We start from the raw sequence: 14,634 nt of genomic DNA on the forward strand, positions 1-14,634 counted from the left end.
GGCCTCTAAAACATCCCTGTGGTTAGCGACAAGATGCACCTGCCATTTCAGCATTTATCAGACAAGGCCTTTATGCCTAACTCCCTCTCTATTGTTAGGTCAATTCCAAAATAGATTTCCCTCAGTTCCTTCAGTTTTATTCTTAGTTAACAACCTCCTATGTTGTTTTTATCAAATGCCTTTCAGTAGGTATAAATAGCAACTGTAGGCACTGATTGCTTACTGTTTTAATTGCCTTTTTGGGTTCTTCAGTTGCTATAAGTGACTCTCTGATCAACTATTAATTATAGACTCTGGTAATTTCCAGACAGCAGGTGTTAGATGAACTGATGTACAGTTAGTTCCTGGTTTTCTTCCTCTTCCTTTCTTAAATGGTGGGGCTTTATGTGTAATTTTCCAACTTAAAGGAATAGTTTCTGAATTAAAAGAATTTTGACTGATTATTGTTGGGTCATCTGCAGTATTTCCAAAGTACTGCCTTTGATTCAGAAGACAGAGATCTGTCTCATTTCAATGCCATTATTTCTTCATTGCTGCTAATTTGCTTACAATAATGGAGTCATTCAGTATGGTAAACAAGGCCTTCCCACTTTGTCTTTCCTGCATACCCATCAAATTCCTCAGATTTACCTACACACTAGTAGCAATTTAAAGCACTCCATCAACTTACCAACATGGAGGAAACTTTAGTGGTGATAGGTAGAATGCATAAAAAGCAGTGCCGATCCCCAGTTTTTGGAGCAATGAGGAAGCAATTCTAACCACACCAGTGTGCCGATAATTATGCAGTGCTTTTGGCCTTGATTCAAGTGTAGTTCCTTTGGAGAGTCAGGATTCTAACTTTTATCTATCATGAAAAATGAATATGTAGTGTGCTATTCATTATATTATCACTGATGGCTTTGGAAAAAGACACTTTTCAAGCATCCCGATTTTCCCGATGTAATTAAAGGCCATTTTCTTTTCTCACTGCTGCCATCAGACAGAAGCTACAAGAGCCTCAGGTTCAGGAACAGTTACTGCCCCTCAACCATCAGGCTCTTGAACAAAATGGGATAAATACACTTATCCATTGAGTTGTTCTCACAACTAATGATCTTATTTTATGGTCTCTATCTTGTTATCACATGTCCTAGTTATTTATTGTTATTTATTTATATTTTCATTTGCACATCTTGTTGTCTTCTGCCCTCTGGTTGATTTTTCCTTGATCCTGTTTCAGGAAAATGAATCTTAGGGATATACATGGAGACATATATGTACAAAGTACTTGGATAATAAATTTACTTTGAACTTTGAAATGTTTTCTGTGATACCGTCCTTCCATGTTTCCTCATATATTCAGTTTTCAGAGAGCAACTTGTAGTATTGATCTTCCACATAGAGGAGTCCAAAAATGCAGCTGTCCTCAGGTGCTCAACTCTTGGACCAGAAAATCTGCTCACTGAGATCCAGTGGACCTATTGAAATTAATGGCAGGAAAAGGCAGAAGTTATTTTTTATACAAGATAGCTTAGGTTTAGATTGATTTAGATTAATTGTTTTCAATAGTTACAAATATTAGTAGATGTTTTGATTTTAATTGCTTTAATAATGCTTTAATTTCTCTGCAGAGTACTTTTGGATGTTTGTCACAGTCAGACATTTGCAAATATTCCTTTTTAAATGGTAGCTTATTTGGAAGCCAGTGTAGCAGGAAACTACCAAAACCATCATAGAGGATCAACTTGATAATAATTTTTGCTAGCCTCAGCTACATTCTGCTGGGACCGTTCAGTGAGAAAGAAGTGCATTACAGGTAGGTGACCAAAGATTTCACTTGCCTGTGGAAAATCCCTTAGACTCATTTCTTTTCTAATTATCTACACTGCAATCTGTCTTTTCTCATTTTTGTATGTTTTAAGACCATATGATATAGGATCAGAATTAGGCCCATCAAATCTGCTCTGCCATTTAATCGTGGCTGATCCAATTCTGCTTGTAATCTCTCACACCCTGACTAATCAAGAATCTATAAACCTCTGCATTAAGTAAAACCTCTGCATTAAGTACACCCAACGACCTGGCCTCTACAGCCACCTGTGGCAACAAATTCCACAGATTCCCCACACTCTGGCTAAAGGAATTCTTCCCAACCTCTGTTCTAAATAGACGTCTTTCTATTCTGAGGTTGTTCCCTCTGGTCCTAGACTCCCCCACTATAGGAAACATCCTCTCTGTTCTACTAGGCCTTTCAACATTCAATAGGTTTCAATGAGATCTCCTCTCGTTCTTCTAAATTCCAGCAAGTACAGGCCCAAATCCATCAAACGGTCCTTATATGATAAGTCTTTCATTCCCAGAATCATTTTCATGAAGCTCATTTGATTCTCTCCAATGTCAGCACACCCTTTCTTAAATAAGGGGCCCAAAACTGCTCACGATACTCCAAGTGAGGTCTCATCAATTTCTTATAAAGCCTCAGCATTACATCCTTGTTTTTATATTCTAGTCCTCTTGCAATGAATGCTAATATTACATTTGCCTCCTCACCACAGATTCATCCTGCAAGTTAATCTTTAAGGAATCTTGAATAAGGACTCCCAAGTCCCTTTGCACTTCAGAGTTTTGAATTTTATTTTATTTCTTCTACCAAAGTGCATGACCATGTACTTCCTGACACTGTATTCCATCTGCAACTTCTTTGCCCATTCTTCTATTTTGTCTATGTCCTTCTGCAACCTCACTATGTCTACAACACTACCTACACCTCCACCTATCTTTGTATCATCCACAAACTTGGCCACAAAGCCATCAATTCTGTCATCAAAATCACTGACATACAACACAAAGAGAAGCAGTCCCAACACCAAACCTATGGAACACCACTAGTCACTGGCAACCAACCAGAAATTGCCCCCTTTATTCCTACCCTTTGCCTCCTGCCCATCAGCCAATGCTCCATCCATGCTAATATCTTTCCTGTAATTGCATGGGCTTTTATTTTGCTAAGCAGCCCCATATGCAGCACTTTGTCAAAGGCCTTCTGAAAATCCAAGTACACAGCATCCATCAATTCTCCTTGTTTATCCTGCTTGATATTTCCTCAAAGAATTCCAACAGATTTGTCAGGCAAGATTTTCCCTTAAAGAAAGCATGCTGACCTTGGCCTGTTTTACCATGTGCCTCCAAATACCCCGAAACCTCATCCTTAGCAACATCTACCCAACCACTGAGGTTCAGCTAACAACATGTAATTTCCTTTCTTCTGCTCATTCCCTTCTTGAAGAGTGGAGGGTTATTTGCAATTTTCCAGTCCTGTGTAACCATGCCAGAATCCAATGATTCTTGAAAGATCATTACTAATGCATCCACAATCTCTTCAGCTATCTCTCTCAAACACTGGGGTACAGTTCAAATGGCCCAGATGACCTATCTAACTTCACACCTTTCAGCTTCCCAAGTATCTTCTCCCTAGTAATAGCAACTGCATTCACTTCTTCCCCCTGACACTCTCGAACTTTCGATGTACTGTAAGAGCCTTCAACAGTGAAGACCAATGCAAAATATTGATTCAGTTCATCAGGCATTTCCTTGCCCCCATTACTACCTCTCCAGCGTAATTTTCCAGTGGTCTATTATCTAGTCTCACCTCTTTTACTCTTTAAGTATATGAAGAAAACTTTTGGTATCCTCTTTGATATTATTGGCTAGCTTACCTGCATATTTAATCAAATCACTCCTTATGGCGTTTTAGTTGCCTTCTATTGGTTTTTAAAAACTTCCTAATCCTCTAACTTCCTTTAGTTTTTGCTCTATTATATGCCCTCTCTTTTGCTTTGATGAATGGCTTTGACTTTTCCTATCAGCCATGGTTGTGTCATCCTGCCTTTAGAATACTACTTCTTTGGGAGGTATCTATCCTGCACATTTCAAATTGCTCCTAGAAACTCCAGTTATTGTTTCTGTGTCCTTATCCCTCCTCGTGTCCTCTTCTAATCAACTTCAGCCAGCTCCTCTTTCATGCCTCTATAATTCCCACTGTAATAATGTTGCATTTGACTTTAGCCTCTCGCTCTTAAATTGCAGGTTATGTTATCATGTTATGATCACTGTTTCCTAAGGGTTCCTTTACCTTAAGTTCCTTAATCAAATCTGGTTCATTACACTTTGCCCTATCCAGAATAGCTGATCCCCTAGCAGGCTCAAACACAAGCTGCTCTAAAAAGTTATCTTATAGGCATTCTATAAAATCTCCCTTCAGTGCCTTACATTGGTCACTTACTTTTTCATAATTGCTTCACCTTCTCCCCAAGTCTGTGTCCTACTCAATTTTTTTTTACCTTCTCCCACTCATTGTTTTTTTCCTGCTATTTTACACATGGATTTTCCACGTGTAATATACACAATATCTCTTTCAACTCATTGATGTCATCCACACAAAGATGTAAACTCTTTCTTGTTTACGTGGACTCACTATTGACTCCCGGTTTGGGTGTGGTGGAGGGGGTTCTGTACTGTCCTGATCTGTGGCTCCCACAGCCAGCGCAGACCCATTCATTTGAAAGGATCACAAACCTTAACTGACAAGGTGATGGGACACATGGATGGCTGGCTGGCCATTCCACTTGAGGTATAGTTGCAGAGCTGAAGCTTTGAAGCGGTTGGGGGCAAGTGCAGAATGGTGGGGAGAGTCACAGATTGGATCAATATTATTATTAGATACATCTTGAAACAAAATCTTGCTGTTCATGATTCAATACTGAATCTAAAATGGACCTTTGATATTCAGTACTGTGTTAAAGTCTTAGGCACATACATATAGCTAGGGGGCCTGTATTTGTCAAAGCAGAGCAGGGATCGAGTTTGCAAATCTTGTGGAAGTAAAGGATATTTGGAATGGCGAGGGCGGAACACCGCTGGAGGGGTGTGGGACAGGTGGTAGAGAAGGAGTGCTTGGGCCAGGGTGTGGCACACCTAGCCCTGAGACACCAGGCAAGGTCATTTGATTGCAAAGAATTGATCATTAAAAAATGTGTCTCTTGCGCTTCCCACTCCCTCCCCTCTCCCTTCCCCCTTTTCCAACCATGCTTCCTCTCTCTTCCCTCTTCCCAGTCTTTCCACAATAGAGTTCCATATCAGGATCATGTTTATCACTCACATAGGTCATGAAGTTTTTTTTTTGTGGCAGCAGTACAGTCGAATACGTACTATAGTACTGTGCAAAAGTCTTAGGTACCCTAGCTATATATATGTGTCTAAAACTATCACAAACACACTCAAAAAACCAGCACCTTTCTAATAGAAGCTATTCTGTTTATCTGATTCTAAATTAATTATAATTTCTCATTAAACAATTCTGAAGTTACTATATGCTGATCTAATTTCTTAACCATTGCACTCTGTTACTTCACAGATGCTAATATGGTGCTTGCCTTTATCTTAAATCCAATTGTAAGGTTTAATTGCATCCATTGGGCTGAATTGTGCTGAGTCTGACCACAGCCCACAGCTGTCCCATGCAGTAGCCTCACAGCCACACTTTTTGCAATGTGCAACTCCTGTGGGTCATGTGGTCTGACTAAGCCTCGGGCAGTAGGAAGTAGGGCCCACCCATAGAACATAAATAAACTCGGAGATAAAGACAAGTAAATATTTTTTTTAAATAAACAACCTTACCTTTTAACTCACCATTCAAATAGTTCTGGTATTATGGTTGGCATAAAACAGAAGGGCCAGGTTTGTCTAGTTGGCTCAGCAACTGACAAAACACCACTGAATTCACTGGTGAGGCTGGAACAGAAAAAGAGGTCAGATGCATCTACATCTGACCACCAGTGTGTTCTATCAAATTATTCCTTTTCCCTCTCAATAATATCAGCTCTCATTATAGCTTATCATATGAGGAGCTTTTGATGGCTCTGGGCCAGTACTCACTGGATGGCATCCATTACTCTCACAAGACCATGGATCTGAGCCTGGAAAGTCTTGCTTCAGTCTCTCCAGGGCACAGGCCTGGGCAAGGTTGTATGGAAGACCGGCTGTTGCCCAAGCAGCAAAGTCTCACCTCTCCATGCCACCGACATTGTCCAAGGGAAGGGCAAGGGCCAATACAGCTTGGCACCAGTGACGTCGCAGGAGTTGCCAGAGCGAGGTTGAAAGCAACGTCGGATTGCCTTAGGGACTCCAGCTCCAGATTTGTCCTCAGGGTTTACTCCCGAAGCCTTTCCCATGAGTGGGTATGGCCGCAAGGCAGCAGAGGTTTGAAATCAGAGTTTTCCCTTTCGTAGGTAGACTGCCTTCCCAGGCTGACGAGCTCCATCTACCCAAAACACTGGTTTTAAGGTGCCAAGACCCGCCTTTGCCCCTTCTCCTGTCAGTAGAAACAGTTTCGTCGGGCTTAGAGGCTAAGCCACACGAGAAGGCCGGGAATTGGACTTGGTTGTCAGAGGCTATTTGAGGCGCATGCCGTGAGGAGCATTTTTAGGTAGTGGAAGCTTGTCCCCACTACCACTCCTTGGCTTGACAACCTTGGCCTGTACTCACTGGAATTCAAAAGAATGAGGGGGATCTCATTGAAACCTATTGTATGTTGGAAGGCTTTGATAGAGTGCATGTGGAAAGGATATTTCCTATGTTGGGGGAATTTAAGCCCAAGGGCACACAGATGAGGAAGCATTTCTTTAGCCAGAGTGATGAATCTGTGGAATTGATTACTACAGGTAGCTATGGAGGCCAAGTAATTGAGTATATTTAAGGCAGATGTTGATAGATTCTTGATTAGTCAGGACATGAAGGGTTAAGGGGAGAAGGCCTGGAGAATGGGACTGAGAGGGAAACGGATCAGCCATGATGAAATGACAGAACAGACTTGATGGGCCGAATGGCCTAATTCTGCTCCTATATCTTATGGTCAAAGATGTTCCAACTTTACCATCAGTAATGGATTGAAAGAGGTGAGCAGAGTAGGCCAGTTAAATTCAATACAGGAGAATGAGTAGTATATTTTGGCAGAGTGAATGAGGACAGTTAAAAGAGACTGACTAACTGGCACTGTCCAAACAGAAACCAATGGACCCTTTTGCATGTATCCTGCAGTTTAAGGACACATTACATGAGTGGTATGTAGAGCTCAGGAATTCTTAGATTCATAATTAGTAGACATTCCCTTCCAATACCTTTCCCAATTGAAGCCCTATCACTCCTATTTGGTAGTTTGAAGTCTTTGGCAAGGACACTTATTGCATACCATTTTCATTGGAACCTGGAACTATTCCACTGGCATAGTCCTTTTTGTTCAGTAATCATTTCCAGTGTCCCATGGAATGGGAAATCTTTCCCAGACGACTCCTTCCAATGGTCAGTACAGTCAATAAAGATGTCTTAATGTGTTTAAATGAATTATTGCAGCTTAAGACTGACGGAAACAACACCGATTGTGGTCGGAAGTGCCCACGGAGGACACCTTGGAGAAAGCGTGGGCGTAGATCAGGATTACAAGTGTGCTTAAGGAAACGGGTTTTTCAACACAGGAGCACCTATAGAACTGCTTTGAATTGGTAGATTAGACTTTATTCAGGGATTCATCTTCGAACCTGGATGAGTACGCTGCAGTTGTTACCTTCATTAAAACCAGTGTGGATGAGTGTGTGCCCACAAAGACTTACTGTACATTCCCAAACCAAAAGCCGTGGATAAACCAGGAGGTACATCATCTGCAGAAGGCTAGATCTGTGGCATTCAAGTCTGGTGACCCAGGTCTGTACCAGAAAACTAGGTATGATTTGCGGAGGGCTATTTCAAGGGTGAAGAGACAATTTTGAATGAGGTTGGAGGCAACATCGGATGCACGGCAACTCTGGCAGGGTCTTCAAGACATTACTTCCTACAAAGGAAAACCCAATAGCATGAATGGCAGTGATGCTTCACTACCAGATGAACGCAACGCCTTATATGCATGCTTTGAAAGGGAGAACACAACTATAGCTATGAAGATCTCTGCTGCACCTGATGACTCTGTGATCTCCGTCTCAGAGGCTGATGTTAGGCTGTCTTTAAAGAGAGTGAACCTTCGCAAGGCGGAAGGTCCCGATGGAGTACCTGGTAAGGCACTGAAAACGTGTGCCGACCTACTAGTGAGAGTATTCAAGGACATTTTCAACCTCTCACTGCTATGGGCGGAAGTTCCCACTTGCTTCAAGAAGGCAACAATTTTAGCAGTGCCTAAGAAGAATAATGTGAGCTGCCTTAATGTCTATTGCCCGGTAGCACTCACATCGACAGTGATGAAATGCTTTGGGAGGTTGGTCATGACTAGACTGAACTTCTGCCTCAGCAAGGACTTGGACCCATTGCAATTGGCCTATCACCACAATAGGTCAAAAGCAGATGCAATCTCAATGGCTCTCCACACAGCTTTAGACCACCTGGACAACACATACACCTACGTCAGGTTGCTTTTCGACTATAGCTCAGCATTTAATACCACCATCCCCACAATCCTGATTGAGAAGTTGCAGAACCTGGGCCTCTGTACCTCCCTCTGCAATTGGATCCTCGACTTCCTAACCGGAAGACCACGGTCTGTGCGGATTGGTGATAACATATCCTCGCTGACGATCAACACTGGTGCATCTCAGAGGTGTGTGCTTAGCCCACTGCTCTACTCTCTGTATACACATGACTGTATGGCTAGGCATAGCTCAAGTACCATCTGTAAAATTGCTGATGATACAACCATTGTTGGTAGAATCTCAGGTGGTGATGAGAGGGTATACAGGAGCGAGATATGCCAACTAGTGGAGTGGTGCTGTAGCAACAACTGGCACTCAATGTCAGTAAGACGAAAGAGCTGATTGTGGACTTCAGGAAGGGTAACATGAAGGAACACATACCAATCCTCAGAGGGATCAGAAGTGGAGAGAGTGAGCAGTTTCAAATTCCTCAGTGTCAAGATCTCTGAGGATCTAACCTGGTCCCAACATATCAATGTACTGTAGTTATAAAGAAGGCAAGTCAGTGGCTATACTTTATTAGGAGTTTGAAGAGATTTGGCATGTCAACAAATATACTCAAAAACTTGTACAGTTATAATGTCCAGATTATTCTGACAGGCTGTATCACTGTCTGGTATGGAGGGGCTACTGCACAGGACCAAAAGAAGCTGCAGAAGGCTGTAAATCTAGTCAGCTCCATCTTGGATACCAGCCTATGAAGTACCCAGGGCATCTTCAGTGAGCAGAGTCTGAGGAAAGCAGCGTCCATTATTAAGGACTTCTAGCACCCAGGGCATGTCCTTTTCTCACTGTTCCCATCAGGTAGGAGGTACAGAAGCCTGAAGGCACACACTCAGCGATTCAGGAACAGCTTCTTCCCCTCTGCCATCCAATTCCTAAATGGACATTGAATCTTTGGACACTATTATTTATTTATTTTTTTTCTACTAGATTATGTATTGCATTCAACTGCTGCTGCTAATTTAACAAATTTCACATCACATGCTGGTGATAATAAACCTGATTCTGATTCTGATCTGCTTAACTTCTGTTTGCTGTGTGCCAGTTTACATATGATACAGTTCATAATCCAGAGTTTATAAAGTTTGAGGTCCTGATATGTCATACAAGGGTTTCAGGTATCTCACAAAAACTTCTATTTTTTTGACAAAATTATTGATCCAATGATGAACAGAACAACTTATGATATCCTCTTATATCAATTACCTAAACCAGCTGACCAATTTAACAAAGGACATTAATCTTTCCTAATGCCTTGCCACTCAGATGCATTCCGACACTTTCAAAAATATTTTAAAAATTGCTGAAAATGTTTTAAATATTTCTAAACATTGAATAAAATTAAAACAAATAAAACACTCAAAATGATTTATAATATTCAAGTAAACTGGATTGATCCAGAAAAATAACAAATGAGCTAATGCATTTGTCATTCACAGAATTCTGAATGCATATCCTGGAGGTGAAATGCCAAATCTAAGTACAAACGTACAACCTCGCTGGGGAGCCTAGTGTTGGCATATCATTGGTAAATTGCCAGTAATTGTCAGCATATTCAGGACTTCCATATTTGCACAGGATAGCATGAACTTAGTGGTGCTTACATGGAGAAATGCTGGCGATTTGCCCTGGAGCTCCCTGCTTTTCACAGCCTGAGATGTTCAAGGAGGGAATTCAGAGACAACGGGCAGTTCCTGAAAAAACACATTAAATTACAAATGGTCATCCATGGATTATTTCAAAAATCTGTAGCAATATTAAGAATAAAACATCAGACATTGAGTTAAATGCGCAGCTGGGGATTTAAAAAGAATGCAATATTGCATGATTATCTTTGTTTTGATTGCTAGTCTATATTTCCTTACTACTTGTATTATTCTTTGATGTTTTCAGTTTTTAATATGACATTTATAAACAGAGGCACTTTTGTTTATTATAATCTAGGATTTCAGAATAATTCAGAAACTGTCAGTAAAGTGATTAACCCATTTCTGTGATAATTAGTGGTCTGAAGCTTGGGCTTTGAAAGGGTCCAAATAAAAAACTACACAACATTAGTTCCCAAATTTCCCCCACCTTCCTACCCTAACTTGAGCTGTGGTCAAGAATAACATATTGGAAAATTGCAAGGAAACAGTAGTGTTTGAAAAAGGGTCTTGGCCTGAAATGTCGACTAGTTATTTATTTCCTTAGATGTTGCCTGATCTGCTGAGTTCCTCCAGCATTTAGTGTGCTAAGGAAACAGTAATGCTGCATCCCACCTTATTTCAAGACTCACCTTTTTACTGTTTAAAGGGAGCAATTTTCACGTGAAATTTTACAAGTTCTTTGACATTAGAACTGCCTGAGAAATAGAGAACTGCTATGTTGGGAGGCCACATTTCCCAAATTGGGTTGAATCCAGCAAAGAAGGAGAAGATATTTCATAAGACCACACAAGATATAGGAGCAGAAGTCAGCTCATCAAGTCTGCACTGCCATTCAATCATGGGCGGATCCGATTCTTCCAGTCATCCCCACTCCCTTTCCATCTCCCCATATACCCTTTGCTGCCCCGGCTAATCAAGAACCTATCTATCTCAACTTTTCAGGTGGTGTGGTATTTACAAATCTTACAGCGAGTATTGCTGGGCCCTATTACTGGCGAGACCAAATTCTGCACTTTGCCCCTCTGAACTTTCAAAATAAAATTGCTCAGAATTCGGCAAAAGGGCATAAGCTGAGTACACAGTAATTTTTTTTTTATATACAGGTTTTGGCAGCATACATTCTGACCAAAATAAGGCAGGTAGCACATCTTCAACGGGGAATTTAAATTGTGCCTCCATGAGCATGAGTATTTTCTGGATGACATAGAAAGATCAAAATGATACGAATATTGCGATATGAGACTTCAAAGCATTTACAATCATATGATACCTCAAAGCAGTTTAGAGACACCAAATAGTTTTAAGGCACATGGATGAAAGAAAAAAATGTGGAGGTTCATGCGGGAAGGAAGCTTTAGATTGACTTGGAAGAGGTTAAAAATTCGGCACACCATCATGGGCTGAAAATGCTCCAGTGGAGACAAAAGAGACTACAGATGCTGCCAAGCTGGATCTATGGGAGGAAATATATTATTGATGCTTTGGGAAAAAAATCCTGCGACAGGACCCAATAAGTTGAAAATGTCTTTCCTCTCGCAGATGCTGCTCTCCCCACTGAATCGCTTCAGAAGATTGTTTGATGCCACAGATCTGAAATAAAATCAGAAAATGCTGGAGTCACTCAACAGGAAAGGCAGAATGCATGGAATGAGAAACCGTAAGAGTTCCAGGTCTGGGACCCTTCATCAGAACTGGGAAAGAGTGGAAACAAATTAGGTTCAGTCACAGAGCAAGTACAGTGATAATAGATAGTATAAAGGGAAATCTTCTGATATAATGAGACCAAATAGTTAAATGCAGCAGTCATATAGTAGATTATGTTGCTATCTGTTTAATGTGGTGCTAATAGCAAGGGCCAGATTAGAAATATGGAAAAAGAAAAACTGAGTCAAAATATTGACAGGTGGTAGTGGCCAATTCAGATAGAAAGAAAGAGAGTTTGGCCAAAGTTGAAGTATTCAATATCGAATCCAGGAGGCTGCAATGTGACCAGAGAGAAGCTGAGACCTCAAGCAGGAAGGTCAAAGGTGCAAGTGGATTAAAGTAGAAGGCACTGTGAAGCTCCACGGTCACTTCTGTGAACTGGATGCAGGCTCTCCACAAAGCAATCACCCAAACTGCATGTGTTTATTATTGAGTGTCACACCTTGCTATCAGATGTGGGTAAGTGTGCCCGATGAGAGTCACCAGTTAAAGAAAAACAGCTGGCATGCCCCAACAGCACATTAGTGCAAAGGGGTTTTGTTTAGTGCCAGGTGATTTAAAAAAATCAAAAGCTGCCCAAAGTTGTGAAGGAAAATTGTATCTACAAACAGATAAATGAAAATAAACATGCACGTACAACAATTTACAAATATAGAGAGGTTTTCACCACAACACACTTTGTCTTTAACTTTCCAATATAACTATTCAACAACTGTCAAATCTAACCTCCACCCGTCTCCAGCAAAGCCCGGCCAGACTGAGGGTTTAAATCTGCCTCCACCTGGCCGAGAAGGACCAGGAAATTCTACTGTTGGTCTGGGGGTGGGGGGGGGGGATAATCACGTGACAAGAGCACAATAGTTATTTCACATGCAGATTTGGAGCATTTTAAACAGGGATTTTAACATCCTACAGTTTCATTTCACAACAAATGTCTAGTGAAACACATAGATCAATGTCCACGTGCTCAGTTGAATGTAAAAGAATAATGCCTCCCCCCACCCCCAGTGGTGTTGCCTGTGTAGGGTGTGGTCCGCCTGCTCCCACTAACACAGGCATTATTTTAGGACGCCCCAAACTGTCCCTTGGGTCTTTTGGGGCTGTTCTGCTGTCTACAACCTGATGTAACAGGGAGAGTGAAAATAAATGAAACTGTTTGGAATGCTTATTTTTATGAGTTATAAACCAAGAGAGCACATTAACTGATTAGCCAAGCTAGCGATTATTTTACTGTTGGGGTGTGTAGATGGTGAACTCCTAAGAACTGCAGAACGAGAGGGCAAATTGTGTGAACTACTGGGGAAACTAGATCAGGGACAGAACGAGGAGGAGTAACTAACTGGGCAAAGGGACAAGGTTATTGCGAGAATTAGCTTTGCTAACGTGTTCCATCACATCACCCCCACCTCACCTGGATTGCACAAGGAAGGCAATTGGGAGAGATAGTCTGCTATGACGTACTATCCTGCCTTACAACAGATGTTGAAATGGAACGGTTGTAGAGCAGTGTACCATCTCTTGATGTGTACATTGTGGTCTTTCGTGGAGTGGATCCAGGTGAGTGCATTGTGATCGGTCTCCAGAATGAATTCTCTGCCCAGCAGGTAATACCAGAGGCTCCCCAAGGCCCATTTTATGACAAGAGCTTCCTTCTCAACAGTGGAATACCTTGTCTCCCATGGTAGCAGCTTCTGACTAAGGTACGATACCCACTGTTCTTCTCCTTCTTTTCCTGGGCCCGGGCTGCTCCAATCCCCACTACTGAGATGTCAACTTGGATGGTGAATGGTTTGGTGAAGTCTGGGCTGATGACAACCGGCCACGAACACAAAGTCACCTTCAGATTCTCAAAGACATTTCATATTTTTTAGCCCACAGGAGTGGATTCTTTGCAGACTTCAGCATCAGTTCTGTTAGCCAAGGTGGCAAACAGGGATAAAAGGACGATGCGACCCAATTAACCCCAGGAAACACCACAGCTGTTTCTTCATGCAGGGCTGGGGACTATTTCTGGTGGCCTCCACCTTGTCGACCGGTGGCTGAACTAGTCTTTGCCCTAGCTGGTTGCCTAGGTACCGTGTCTTATCACGGGCTTACTCACACTTCTGGGTGTTCAGTGTCAAGCCAGTGGCTGCAGTCTTCTTCAGGACATCCTCAAGATGCTTCAGGTGATCCTCCCAGCTGGTGCTGAAGATGACCACATCATCCAGGTAGGCTGCACAATGCTTCTTGCGTCCCCTCGGCACACGGACAATCAGCTGTTGGAAGGTCCCTGGGGCTCCATGCAGCCCGAATGGCAGAACAGTGGAATGAAAGAGGCCAAGTGGAGTGCTGAATGTGGTGTGCAAATGAGAGTCCTTTGCCAGCAGGACCTGCCAATAACCCTTGCAGAGGACAAGAGTTGTTATAAACTTGGCTCAACTGTTCCAGCAGCTCATCAATCCACGGCATGGGGTAGGCATCGAACTTCGAGACGACGTTGATTTTTCAGAAGTCAATGCAAACCCTCAGGGACCCCATCAGGCTTTGGCACACTCACAATCAGGCTGCACCACTCACTCTCAGAGGCTGGATCACTCCCAGGCCCAACATGGTGCAAATCTCAGCCTTGAGTGGTTCCACCAACCTCTCTGGGACTCAGTAAGGTCGTTACCAGATGGGGGTGTTATCCTTCGAGTGAATGGTGTGCACTGCCATTGCTGTTCGGTCAGGATGGGACTGGAAGAGAGAGGGGTGCTGCTGGATGACTTGGTTCATCTTCTGCTGTTATTGAGGTGTCAGATGGC

At 42.2% G+C, this 14,634-nt stretch overlaps 1 long non-coding RNA gene across 1 annotated transcript; it reads right to left on the reverse strand.

The window, feature by feature from the left end:
• Nucleotides 1–1,277: 1,277 nt before the first annotated feature.
• Nucleotides 1,278–12,618, reverse strand: LOC134343485 (uncharacterized). Its single transcript, XR_010017240.1, has 3 exons — nucleotides 12,575–12,618; nucleotides 10,100–10,189; nucleotides 1,278–1,460 (listed from the first exon to the last, which is right to left on the reverse strand). It is a non-coding gene; the product is annotated as an uncharacterized LOC134343485 (long non-coding RNA).
• Nucleotides 12,619–14,634: the final 2,016 nt, after the last annotated feature.

The sequence above is a fragment of the Mobula hypostoma genome, chromosome 3, assembly GCF_963921235.1.
Source record: "Mobula hypostoma chromosome 3, sMobHyp1.1, whole genome shotgun sequence".
Lineage (NCBI taxonomy): Eukaryota > Metazoa > Chordata > Chondrichthyes > Myliobatiformes > Myliobatidae > Mobula > Mobula hypostoma.